The sequence below is a fragment of the Phyllobates terribilis genome, unplaced genomic scaffold (assembly GCF_046119375.1).
Source record: "Phyllobates terribilis strain yellow unplaced genomic scaffold, ASM4611937v1 Scaffold_60__1_contigs__length_8166268, whole genome shotgun sequence".
Classification (NCBI taxonomy): domain Eukaryota; kingdom Metazoa; phylum Chordata; class Amphibia; order Anura; family Dendrobatidae; genus Phyllobates; species Phyllobates terribilis.
In genome coordinates this window covers 5,520,934-5,535,073 of record NW_027362820.1, presented here as the reverse complement: position 1 = coordinate 5,535,073, position 14,140 = coordinate 5,520,934, and the positions used below count along the sequence as shown (strand labels likewise).

At 48.9% G+C, this 14,140-nt stretch overlaps 2 protein-coding genes across 2 annotated transcripts in view; one reads left to right on the top strand and one right to left on the bottom strand.

Moving 5' to 3' along the window:
- LOC141192389 (uncharacterized) overlaps positions 1-14,140 on the bottom strand; it is a 208,977-nt gene that overhangs the window by 154,595 nt on the left and 40,242 nt on the right. The gene's annotated exons all lie outside the window — the stretch shown is intronic.
- LOC141192387 (uncharacterized) overlaps positions 4,153-14,140 on the top strand; it is a 391,820-nt gene continuing 381,832 nt past the window's right edge. Inside the window, exon 1 of the mRNA XM_073661906.1 lies at positions 4,153-4,188. The gene's annotated coding sequence lies outside the window, so the exon portion shown is untranslated. The remainder of the gene's footprint in view (positions 4,189-14,140) is intronic.

The window sequence follows — 14,140 nt, the reverse complement described above, 5'->3', positions numbered from 1 at the left end:
ATTTGCCACAGAACACCAGGATTGGCAAAGTCGCCACTGGCGCCCTGTGCTCTTCACAGATGAAAGCAGGTCCACACTGAGCACATGTGACAGACGTGACAGAGTCTGGAGACGCCGTGGAGAGCGATCTGCTGCCTGCAACATCAGCATGACCGGTTTGTCAGTGGGTCAGTAATGGTGTGGGGTGGCATTTCTTTGGAGGGCCGCACAGCCCTCTATGTGCTCGCCAGACTGCGATTAGGTACCGAGATGAGATCCTCAGACCCCTTGTGAGACCATATGCTGGTGCGGTTGGCCCTGGGTTCCTCCTAATGCAGGACAATGCCAGACCTCATATGGCTGGAGTGTGTCAGCAGTTCCTGCAAGATGAAGGCATTGAAGCTATGGACTGGTCCGCCCGTTCCCCAGACCTGAATCCGATTGTGCACATCTGGGACATCATGTCTCGCTCCATCCACCAATGTCACCTTGCACCAGACTGTCCAGGAGTTGGCGGATGCTTTAGTCCAGGTCTGGGAGGAGATCGCACAGGAGACCATCCGCAACCTCATCAGGAGCATGCCCAGGCGTTGTAGGGAGGTCATACAGGCACGTGGAGGCCACACACAATACTGAGCCTCATTTTGACTTGTTTTAAGGATATTACATCAAAGTTGGATCAGCCTGTAGTGTGTTTTTCCACTTTAATTTTGGGGGTGACTCAAAATCCGGGCCTCCATTGGTTAATAAATTTGATTTCCATTGATGATTTTTGTGTGATTTTGTTGTCATAACATTCAACTTTGTACAGAACAAAGTATTCAATGAGAATATTTCATTCATTCATATCTAGGATGAGATGTTTGAGTGTTCCCTTTATTTTTTTGAGCAGTGTATATAATCCTGAGAACATTGCTGTAAGGCAGGGATATCAAGCTCCAACACACAGAGGGTCAAAATGAAAAACTTGGACTAAGTCACGGGTCAACCAGTATACAGTATGATGGGCCCCACCTAGTTCTCCATACAAATAATAGCCCCACATGGGGGTGGCGGTTCTGGTATTGCGGGCCAAATATAACAACCCTGCGGGCCAGATTTGGCCCACAAGCCAGAGTTAGACATGTATTCTGTAAGGCATATAATATTCACGGAGTATGGACGGTACGATACAAGCTCATACAACAATGGCAGATGTGGTTGGGCTTTTCAGCTTTACAAATCATGTCTACGGGATAACATTTCTGCTTGTGGAGAGTGACAAGCCAAGCCTGGCATGTCAGAGTGAGGAGACTTATAAGCCATGCATGCTCTTCTGGGAAATTGTGGAGCTAGAGCTCTAGTCCTCTTCCTCTCTGAAGAGGCGGCTTTACAAAAGTAATTGATAAGTAACATCAGAACTTTCCTGGCACAGTCAAAAGTGTTTAATCCACGAAAATGTGTAAAATGACCAGACCGTGCTCCTAAAGTTAACTTACACCCAGCTCACTTCAAGAGGTTGCACTAAATTGCGAAGGAGCCATCATCAAAATGATTGGGGCGACTATAGACTACCGTAAGTGTGTTGTGCATCATTTGATGATACAGGGGCAAGTAAACAGAAGAGCCGACCAGAAGCGCACTAATGCTTAAGAAACAAGCATTCCTTACATTTATTAAAGCTGTCAAACAGTCGCAAATCATGCACACGGGAGTGATTCAAACATATCACCGAGTACGCTGAAAATACTCGGTTATTCGCCCGAGCATACTCGCCGAAAGGGTTAACCGAACATACTCGCTCATCACTAGTCAGCACACTATGGCCCCCTCCAGGGCTCAACACCCTTATCCACCTATCTTTCCAACACAAGGTTTGGCACATAGAGAGGTAGGACATATAGTTGTTAGGGACCATTCATATTAAAAGGTCACCTTGACGTGGTTGGAGGCTTTGTGCTTGTTGATCAAAAAACGCTAACGAAGCACCTAATGTTTACAGCAATATTGGAGTTCATGTAATCAGTAGTCGCAGTGCGCTGACACATCGAGTATTAGTATGTTAGTATATTGGCCACATAGAGGATTAATTAAATACTAAAGGTGTGCGAGTCCTATTTTTTTTGTATTATCCATTGTACAATATTCCACAGCTACGACTCTCTCATTTTATTCAACAGAAGCCGCCAATGTGATCAACTTGTTTCATCATTTATACCTTATTCAGGACATTCTGCAACAACTGGGCGTCGCCTTACTGGAAAGGGGCGTGGTCTAGAGCGAGGCACCGCGCATTGAAAAATGCTGCAAAACGGAAGCACACATTCCTGGCACAGAGGAAGCGCCACCTAGTGGTTTGTGTAAACTTAGTCTAAACACGTGCACATAGATCAAACAGCATGAACCTGCGATAAATCTGCCCCATCGTCTCCACAGCCTCAATGAAGAGCTCAGCATGGATGAAATAAAGGAGGCGCAGTGTCAGTCCTAGGCCTCGTTCACACCTCTGCTTTTCACGTTCATGTTCTATCCATGTTTTTGACAGACAGAATATAAACACACGCGGCTCCGCTCCGTACGCCTCGTACACACTCAGCTCCGCACGCCTCGTACACACGCGGCTCCGCTCCGCACGCCTCGTACACGCCCGGCTCCGCTCCGTAAGCCTCGTACACGCGTGGCTCCGCTCCGTACGCCTCGTACACGCGCGGCTCCGCTCCGTACGCCTCGTACACGCGCGGCTCCGCTCCGTACGCCTCGTACACGCGCGGCTCCGCTCCGTACGCCTCGTACACGCGCGGCTCCGCTCCGTACGCCTCGTACACGCGCGGCTCCGCTCCGTACGCCTCGTACATGCGCGGCTCCGCTCCGTACACCTCGTACACATGCGGCTCCGCTCCGTACACCTCGTATACACAAGGCTCCGCTCCGTAGATCTCGTATACACAAGGCTCCGCTCCGTAGACCTTGTATACACAAGGCTCCGCTCCGTACACCTCGTACACACAAGGCTCCGCTCCGTACACCTTGTACACACAAGGCTCCGCTCCGTACACCTCGTATACACAAGGCTCCGCTCTGTACACCTCGTACACACAAGGCTCTGCTCCGTACACCTCGTACACACAAGGCTCCGCTCCGTACACCTCGTACACACAAGGCTCCGCTCCGTACACCTCGTACACATGCGGCTCCGCTCCGTACACCTCGTATACACAAGGCTCCGCTCCGTAGACCTCGTATACACAAGGCTCCGCTCCGTACACCTTGTACACACAAGGCTCCGCTCCGTACACCTTGTACACATGCGGCTCCGCGCCGTACACCTCGTATACACGAGGCTCCGCTCCGTACACCTCGTACACATGCGGCTCTGCTCCATACACCTCGTACACACGCGGCTCTGCTCCGTACACCTCGTACACACGCGGCTCTGATCCGTACACCTCGTACACACGCGGCTCCGCTCCGTACACCTCGTACACAAGCGGCTCCGCTCCGTACACCTCGTACACACGCGGCTCCGCTCCGTACACCTCGTACACACGCGGCTCCGCTCCGTACACCTCGTACACACGCGGCTCCGCTCCGTACACCTCGTACACACGCGGCTCCGCTCCGTACACCTCGTACACACGCGGCTCCGCTCCGTACACCTCGTACACACGTGGCTCTGCTCCGTACACCTCGTACACACGGCTCCGCTCCGTACACCTCGTACACACACGGCTCTGCTCCGTACACCTCGTACACGCGCGGCTCTGCTCCGTACACCTCGTACACACGTGGCTCTGCTCCGTACACCTCGTACACACGGCTCCGCTCCGTACACCTCGTACACACACGGCTCTGCTCCGTACACCTCGTACACGCGCGGCTCTGCTCCGTACACCTCGTACACGCGCGGCTCTGCTCCGTACACCTCGTACACGCGCGGCTCTGCTCCGTACACCTCGTACACGCGCGGCTCTGCTCTGTACACCTCGTACACACGCGGCTCTGCTACATCCACACTGTAAACCCCTCCTGACCCCACACATAAACTTCAGCTCATCCAGCACCATGACAACCAGCACAGCAGAGTCCTGCATCCACTGAGGCCCCTGATCATGTGACCCCTGACTCCTCCCCTCCTGTGACCTCATCACAGCTCCTGTGCGCACAGAGCAGCCATATATGTGGTGGCGGCTCTGCAGGTGGAGGTATGTGGTGGCGGCTCTGCAGGTGGAGGTCGGTGCTGTCTACATTAAATCTTTCTATCTGTATCTTCTGTTGGTCCGAGAACAAGCCGACATCTCCTCTCAACGGCCCGAGAGCTGGAAGCTCCAACCTCCATAGGTTCCGCCTCAGGTAAGCGGATGGACTCTGGAGGAATGACCGAAACCCTCTGTTGCTCACGACATCTTTCCCGAATTATTGGATGCATACGAATGGCCTGGGTCATGGCCTCCCCCAAGGAGCAAGGTGGAGTATGCAGAGCCAGAGCGTCCTTAAGTGTATCAGAAAGACCTCTGTAGAACTGGCACCTGAGAGCAGCATCATTACACAGAGGACCATTGCCAGAACTTGAAATTATAGTACTCAGCAGTGCAGCCCCCATGTGTCAGGTTTATGATCTCTGCCTCTCCGACCTGGACCCTACCAGGGTCATCATAATTATCCTTAAGGTGTCAACAAAACATTGTTCTGTTGCTTGTGAGGACAAGGAAATGCCCAAATCTGGGCCCCCCCCCCCACAGCAGGGACATAATTATTTCTACCCGCTGACTCATTCCCTGAAGACTGGGGTCGTAACTTAATAAACAATCTGCAGCTCTGCCTGAAGACCCTAAACTGCTTTCTCCCCCGAAAATGTATCCAGAACTGCCACCATTGGTTCGGGAGAGATCAAGTGCACATCAGAGGGTACAGAAGTCATAACTACAAGGTTACGGGTCCGGGTGGTGGAACCTCTGTGCTGCGGGAGGGACCAGAGGGGCGTAACTAAGTGCCTACTCGGACCGACCCAGGTCACACGGCGGCTCAGTCGAGTCCGTGACCCTGGGAGGAACCGGGCAGGTGGACCAGGTGCCACTCTGGGACTGACCTTGTGTGAGAGCAGGTGACTCCCACGGGTCAGATGACAGGAGCTGACCAGTACAGCGGATGAGCACGGCAGGAAGGCTGACGGGTGGTCCGGGTGGATAAGCAGGCTGGTACGGCAGATAGCCAGGCAGGTGCTCCAGGTAGGCAAGCAGGCGGGCACGTCAGATAATAGGCAGGTGCTCCGGGAAGACAGACTGGCGGGCACGGCAGGTTACAGGCAGGTGCTCCAGGTAGGGTGGCTAGCGGGCACAGCAGGTTACAGGCAGGTGCTCCAGGTAAGCAGGCTGGCGGACACAACAGGTAACAGACAGGAACTCCAGGTAAGCAGGCTGGCGGGTATGACTGTAGACAGACAGGAGGACAGAACTGTTAGACAGGCTGGCGGGCTGGACTGATAGACAGACTGGCAGGCAGGACAGAAAAGCAGCGGGACCTGAGGGCTACAGCAAGTGTTAGCACACGGAACAACAACCTTGCACAGGCACCTCCATTTTGGAGTAGATGCCTTATATAGGAGAAGTCTCTATGACTGCGCGCGTGGCCCCTTTAAGAGGGAGGGAGCGCGCGCGCGGGCCCTAAGCACAGTGCCCGGGGAGCTGCGCGCGGTGCGCACCACAGCAGCAAGGGAGCAGAAAGATGCCGGACCTGAACCGCGGCGGTGAGGGGAACGGCGTCTCTGCCCGGCAGAGACGCCGATGCTACATACAGTCACTAGCGAAGAGCTTTGAGAAGCACCCATTGTACTAGTAAACTGACCTTGTAGTTGGGACTGTAAAGATTCTAGCTTCTGGTGCACCCTGGCCAGATCCTGGACCATCTGGTTCTGATTCTCCACTTGATCAGAAAGTACAAGCTGGATCCATTGGTGGCAAGGAAAAAAAATGAAACTGAAATCGTACTATAACAGACAATCCATGAGGCAGGATAGTCAAACATTTCGGGGTCAGATGACAAGTGAGCATGTAATAAGAATGAGGGAAAAGATAAAAGCAAAGTCAGGTAAGGGTCCGAAGTCAAAATACCAGGAGAATAGTGGATCAGAGCAAAGGGGTTGAGAAAACAGATGGTCAGAACTAGGTCCAAATTTAGGCAGCAATAGATCAATGAACAGCGCACAGAAATTCAGGCAAAAAGCACCACTGAGCGAGTGCTACGATTGGCAGAGTTCTGAGCTGGGCTAAGTAGCAAGGAATTAATTAGCCACATGGAACACCTGCAAAAAGCCCAGCATCTCCTAGTCTCCTGATTGGATGACTGAGCTGTCAAAGTACCAACAGCTCAGGACACCCCTGCACCCGATTGAATGACTGAGCTGTCTATCAACAAACTGACATCTCAGCATGCCCATGCCCTTGACCTTCTGAAGGGAGGAATCATGACACCTAACATTTAATTTTCCATGATGGTAAGGCTATGTGCCCACGTTGCGGAAATGAAGCATATTTTTTACGCTTCTCCCTGGCGGGAAAATCGCATGCGGATATTACATGCGGTTTTCCCGCCAGGTAGAAGCGTTTGTCAAGCGTTTGTGAGGCGTCTTTGCATGCATTTCCGCATGCGGGTTATCAAGCACTTCTCCAAGTGATTCAAGCATCACTTGGAAAGTGCTTGACAACTTGTTCACACTATATAAATCCATGCAACCGGCATGGATTTATATAGTGTGACCAGTAATAGTTAAAAAAAGAATCAGAATGGTAAAAAATAAAAAAATAAAGTTTATACTCACCTACCGATGCATTCTCTGCCCCGTCCGGAGTCTTGAGCGGCTCACGCTGTTGTGTGCAGGACCTTCGGTGACGTCATTGAGTCATGTGATGTGTCACATGACTCAATGACGTGGCAGGTCCTTCACACACCTCGCGACGGCGGGAAAACACCGGGAAGACATCAGAAGATAAGTATAAACTTTATTTTATTCTTTTTTTTACAGGTACAATGGTACCCAGGTCTGAATGAGAGTCTCCTCTCCTCCAGACTTGGGTACCATCCGCATGCGGAAACGCAAAATTAATGAACATGCTGCGGATTTTTGACCGCAGCATATACGCTGCGGAAAAATCCGCAGCATGGGCATTGACATTGCGGAATGCCATTGGGGACCATGGGGTGCGGATATACATGCGTTTTACATGCGTTTACTCTGCGGAAATTCAGCAGCATATACGCTTGTAATACGCAACGTGGGCACGCAGCCTTAAGAAGTGAACTTTTTTGAAGCTCGGCTTATAGGTGAACCCTCAACAGGTGGGACTATATCTTTTGACATTCCAACGTAAATATTACTAGCTCTGCAGTGGAGTATTTATGATGAATTGTATCTGATCACTCCTCCTAGGGCCAGGACTGAAATCCTCTAGTCTATTAGTCTCGGGAAATGGAGAGTTTATTCCTCCTGGTCATCCGTGTTTTAGTAAGCGAGATCATATTCCAATTACAAATATTCCTAGTCACTCTAAGCTGGTATTTTTCAAAAACACTCAAATCATTAAAAGACGTTTGTCTAAAATTGTCTAATAATCTTTTAATAAAAAATTAAGACTGTGTTCACGTTGAGATTTTTGGAAAAAAAAACATTTTCCTGAAACATTTTTCTCAGACCTTTTTATTTGACAATGTCTAGTTTGGAGCCAATCCTGATTTCTAGCCAATTTGCATGGACATCTGAATGAGCCCTCATGTAAATAATTGGTGCTATGAATGGGCCTTGAGTATGAGAGGTGCACCCCAAGATTCAGTGATGGGTCCACTATTAAACTTACTTATTAATTATATTAAAACAGTAAAACTACGGAGTCCCGTGTTAGAAAATCACTTGTAGATGAGGATCTGTTTGTAATAACGTGCAGTCATCGTATATTTAGGGTAATTAAACTTGGAGAGTCACTGGTAGAGAAGGATTGATTGTAATAATGTGCAGTCATCGTATGTTTAGGATAATTAAATTAAGAGAGATACTTGTAGAGAAGGATCTGGGTATAATAATCGGCCGTCATTGTATGCTCAGGGGAGTTAAACTAGGAGAGTCACTGGTAGAGAAGGATCTGGGCATAATAATCTGCCGTCATCTTATGCTCAGGGGAGTTAAACTAGGAGAGTCACTGGTAGAGAAGGATTGATTGTAATAATGTGCAGTCATCGTATGTTTAGGATAATTAAATTAAGAGAGATACTTGTAGAGAAGGATCTGGGTATAATAATCGGCCGTCATTGTATGCTCAGGGGAGTTAAACTAGGAGAGTCACTGGTAGAGAAGGATCTGGATTGTACTTGCAAAACACATATGAAATCACCTAATTTAATATTAATCCGTGTCTTCTAAAGCCAACAAGATATTCTCATGTATTAAAAGAGGCATGAACTCGCGGGAGCGTAACACTACTACATTACAAAGTGTTAGTGTAGCCTTATCTCGGATATGCAGTTCAGTTCTGGGTATCAGTTTATAATAAGGTGTCACTTTAAACACCAGAGACAGGCCCAGTAATATTATTAGTAAAGGATGGGGTAATATAGAGGTAAGACGCGCCATGTCATCTGCCAGTGACAATTATAGGCTGTAACGCAAAAAGCATCATTTTGACATTACTAAGGCTAGCTTTGCTTTAAAGGGTTTGGATATAGTCCTGGGAAACCTTAGTGTCATACACGTCTTTTACAGGGAAATGGAGAGTTTGAAGTATTTTCAATTTTTAACTGATCAATTGGGTAGAAAACATTTTTTTTGGCTGATTTGGACTGTCATATATGGAGTTATGCAGATCAAAGGCTGGGGGCATCTGATCACTGCCTGCACCACCCGCTGTGAACAGTTAATTGAAGCAGGTTATCTGATGGAGAGCAGACATGGAGTCTTTATACAGAGTAATGAACAGGTAGCTGTCACTGTTGGATAACTATTTGGACCATCAGATGTGTCCCTGTATGGCTCCACTGGCACATGAGTATTAAATGCAGAGGCTGGGGCTTTCATCTTGTGCAGTCACTCTGTCTGTACTGCCCAGCTGGGAGAATGTAGAACAATATTTTAAAGTTTTTTATATTATAATTCTAGTTTTACAGAATCCATGGATATATCCATGATCGGGGAGCAGATTCGCACCTTTGGGTAAAATTGGAAAAGTTTTGGTAACTGGCAATCCACATGAGCGCAATATCTCCCCGAATTATGATAGATAATTTTCATGTGTGGTATGTATAGATGACAGCCATATTGTTTCTATGGAATGTTCCTTGGAAAAAATATGACCCACATCAGAAATGAGGGCTAAAACTGGATTAGAATCAAATATTATAAGCCGTCTCCTTCTTCCCTCAGCAGAAGGGGGAGTGAAGGGTCTGATGAGACCTATTATAATATCTCTTCTACCGTATATCGAGGTCAGATCCCGAAGAACCACATGCGTATGGCCGTTCAGTACCACAACCTTTTCGGTGGCATCTTCCCCGCAAAGAAACCTCATGGTCCAGTCATGTAAGGTTTATTCATTCTTTTTATTAGACTGTTTGTTTTATGTATGACTTTTTGTTTTTGCTCGATTTGTAACTTTTTAAGCACTGTAATACTTTTGGCTATTAAATCTAACATTTAATATATTTGTTTTTCGTTGCTTTAACATACCCACAATCTCGAGAGAGAAAATAGCTTGGTTGTGTTACCAGGTAGCCAGAGTGAAAGTAGTGAACTGCTCAGGAGCTTGGGAAAGCTGGATGTGCATATGTCCCAGTGTGTTGCCAAGTAAAGGCGACTTGCTGGCGTTGTAAAACCGTGACTGGTGACAGTGTATGGTGCCTAAGGCAGTAGCCGTGGGTAAGCTGCTGCTTCTCCACACCCTGGCACCTCACAAACAAGCAGTGTCCCAGTCCATATGTAGTGTGCTGTGAAGTTTGCTTTGCAATCACTTGTAGGCCAGAGGCTTCCGCTGTACCCACGTCCTTAGGTCCAGGATTGGTGGCACCGTTAGTGGTTTTCATGACACGGACTAATGGAAAATTCGCTCATCTCTATTTCCTAATCATCCTTTAGTGCTAAAAATTGTTTCTCTTTCTCTTCCAAAATTTGACTGTAACTGTTGGATTTTTTTTCTTGTAAAATTTGTCAAAATTATTTTAATAACAAGGAAATGACTATATTGCTACATGAGTTTTTAGATAATGAAGAAGATATGATTCCCGGGAATAACATTTCCCACATTCTGGACATGAATATGGCTTCTCTCCTGTGTGAATTCGTTGATGCATAAGGAAATGTGATTTCTGGTTGAAACATTTCCCACATTCTGAACATGAATATGGCCTCTCCCCTGTGTGACTTCTGTAATGTGTATCTAAATTTGACTTACGGTTAAAACATTTCCCACATTCTGGACATGAATATGGCTTCTCTCCTGTGTGAATTCTTTGATGTTTATGAAGATCTGGTTTCTGCCTGTCAGGAATATTATAAAATATAAATGTCAGGAAAATGTTCTTCCATATCTGCCTGACGTAAATGTTCACCCCCCTCCCTTATTCCCCTTCTGCTCAGCACAAAGCCCCAAATAACGCACGCCTGTTAAATACTTTATGCAAACACGGCCAGCCAAGGAGTGTTATAACTTCCTTAGGAAGCAAGCATCTTGTCCCTGAGAGACACAGGAGGTAATTAAAACGCAGGCTTGCACTAATTTGTGTGTAACTGTTGAAGGGTCTTCCCGAGCCTCAAAAGGAAATTTCTAGACGCACTGGCTCCGATATTAGATATGAAATATTATGAGTTCCATATGTCCGGCAATAACGAGACCCAAATGGGTAGTGACCAAATCAGCCCAGGAATGTGTAGGTATTTTTCCAGGGCTGTAACCAAAATCAGGAAGCTGAAGCGCAAAAACACCAGAATGGCAGACGGCAGCTATGCGAAGTGTGATATCAAAATAAAGATAAAATCATAAGGGAAAAAATGGCGTAGTCTGCAAGCTGCTGCGATCAATGGGTGATGAGTTATCGCAGAAGTTAGCGTTTCTAATAAAAATGTACAGGCTGGAGACCGGCCCACATGATGTCACCACAAGGGGCGTGTGGCCCGATCTCCTTTAGGTATAAAAGAGTCTATGGAGAAGACAGGAGGACTCATTGCCAGGGGGGATATGAATTATAAGCAACGGGTCCTGTTCAATAACAGCATATTCCAACCGGGGAGCCCCCCTCCTCCACCTATATTGAATTGTCTCCACGATCGTATAGAGTAAGTTGTCTTCTTTTTACCCTGTTTATTTTATGCAACTGCCTATGTATTTTAATGTCCCCTTTGTTACATCCTTGTGTATATATTTTTCTTAAACACTGCCTCCCTTTTGGATTAAATATAAAATTGAATAGTTCTGTTTCTTTTGTTCTGTAATCGTTCCCTTCCCCGAAGCCATATACGCTACCAAAACGCAGGAGTCCGGCCAGACCGGTATTATATTTCAAACTCGGCCGGTGGTGGCAGAGAATATTAATAATTGGGCTATCGTGAAGCTAACAGTGACCGTACGGAGGGCGTTAAACACGGTTTCCAGTCTGTGTAACCCAGGGTGTTGTGCCATATGTTCACTTGTCCCTTACCGATACCTACGTAGAGAGTAGTCTGGATCGCGTGCTCGCGACTCCAGACGAAATACGGACAGCGTGACGGCACGGTGAGATATTGTGTGATTCCCCCGGTGTCGTCCTGACCGTGTGTGTTGGGGATTCCCTGACAAATTGGTGGCAAGCGGTGGAATATTACAGAACATCAGTGCCTGGATTGAGCAATCATTCCTGTCACTGAAAACTTGCACGGTTCTTGCGAGAATTCTGTGCAGAGTTTTAAGAAATCAGACTCAGTGTATTAATTTTTTTTACCTGGGACATTACTATACGTGTAGCAGTTGCATCCCCTCCCTTCTCTTGTTTTTCTATCCTATCTTTTTTTTTGGCAATAATGGCTACACGTGGAGAGCCCTGGTATCACCAGCAGACGAAGACCACTATCACTGCCCTCTGTGAGCTGAGGCAGATAGACCCCACGGGCAAAACCGAGGTCCAAATGATTGCTGAACTGTTGCACGGTGATGCAGAGCCTGTCCGACTGCAGAGCCCTGATGATGGGGCGGCCAGCCAAGGCCCGGATGGCGCTGCTGCAGGGGTCCCACCTTTGATTGCCAGCCATACCCGCAACCAGGGTAGTGTGGACCCCCACCTGCAGATGGCCTTGGAGCAGCTCACCGCAGATGATTGTGATGGACGACTGCAACTGATCCTGAAATTCCAGGAGCGAGCAGAGCAACGGGCCCAAGCCGACCGAGAGACTGCGGAGCGCCAGGCCCAAGCTGACCGACAACACCAGCTGGAGCTAGCCCGGATTCAGAAGGAGTCACCCTCTACGCAGACCCGTGAGTCCAACAGTGCCAGCTGCTTTAAACCCCGTCCTGAGCACTTCCCTGTGATGGAAAAGGATGGGGACTTGGACACATTTCTGCGAGGCTTTGAAAAGGCCTCCAGACAGTATCAGCTGCCCACCGACCAGTGGGCAAGATATTTAACTCCAGGGCTCCGAGGAAAAGCCTTGGAGGTGTTTGCTTCCCTCCCTCGAGAATAAGATGGAGACTATGAGGCCGTCAAGCAGGTCCTGATAAAAAAGTACCAGCTGACTCCGGAGGTTTACCGGAAAAAGTTCAGAGCCCTCCAACGAGGACCACATGACGCCTACAGCGATGTGGTAGACGGGCTCAGAACCAACTTTGAGCAGTGGATCCGAGGACTGTCAGTCACCACCTTCAAGGACCTGAAGGATCTGATGGTGAAGGACCAGTTTCTTCATCTTTGCCCAGTGGAAGTGAAACAGTTTGTGCTTGACCGCGAGCCGAGGGAAGCCTCCAAAGCAGCCCAGATCGTGGATACCTATGAGGCCAACCGCACACCAGAGGTGCGGAAGTCAGCCACCGCCAGCTGGAAAGGGGGTAAGCCGACAACCACCCCCAGTGTTCCGGCCAGCCGGCCCTCAGCGGGTCCTGCCCCATCTTTTATCACCCGGCCCGCATCTGACTCCCGTAAGTGCTATACCTGTGACAAGACTGGTCACATCAGCCTTGTCTGCCCAGAGAGGCAGAAGATGAACTCCACACCTGAGGCCCCAGGACCTACTGCAGCCATTCTTTTTGTGGGTGGGGCAGTTGGCCGGGCCCGGGAGAACTTACAACCTGTTACCGTGGGAAACACAGTCACTGTCGGCCTTAAGGACACTGGCGCAGAACGCACCCTGATCCGCCCAGAGTTTGTGTTACCAGAGGAACTCATTCCTGGGAAGACCCTGACTGTCACCGGGTTTGGGGGTGTTTGCCGTCCCATGCCGATGGCCTGAGTTGTCCTGGACTGGGGTGCGGGGGGGTTAAGGGAAGTGGGGGTGTCGGAGAATCTCCCCACTAATGTGCTATTGGGAACTGATCTGGGACGGTTGGTTGCCCGATACATTCCTGACAACCCTCCCAGATCTGATATGTCATGTAATGCAACTGTCAGTAATGTGAATGTGATCTCTAATAAAAGTGTGTGTTGTGATAAAGGGGAACTCAGCCACCTCACCCCACGGGGTGATGCTGCTGAGGATCCCCTAAAGCGAGCCAGTATAAGTGCTAGGGGCAAAGGGAGCAGGCACGGACACCAGGAAGCAGGTCGTCCCGTGCAGGTAACCAGTGTCACGCCAGATGGTAACATGGTCAGTGGTAGCTGCCCCATGACTAGCACGGCTCCAGAGGTGATGTGGAAGGATGGGGAGAAACACGGGGATCATAGGGAAAGTGGTCCCATGTCGACGACCAGTGTCACGACGGACTGTGACATGGCCGGTCATAGCTCCCCCCTAGAGAGCACAGCTCTCAAGGTAAAGATGATAACAGGTAAAAAGGTAGGCCGCATAACCAGGCGAGGTAACAGGAAAGTGTGTCCCCCTGTCTGTCAAGAGTATGGGTGGAAGGTACCCATAGCCTGTCAGAGGTGTGGGGAAAATGTATCCCAAGCCGGTTAGGGTGATCGGAAAGCTGAACCCTCAGGTTGGTGGGCCAGTGGATCTGCTGCTTGTCGGATCAGCAGGAAGGGT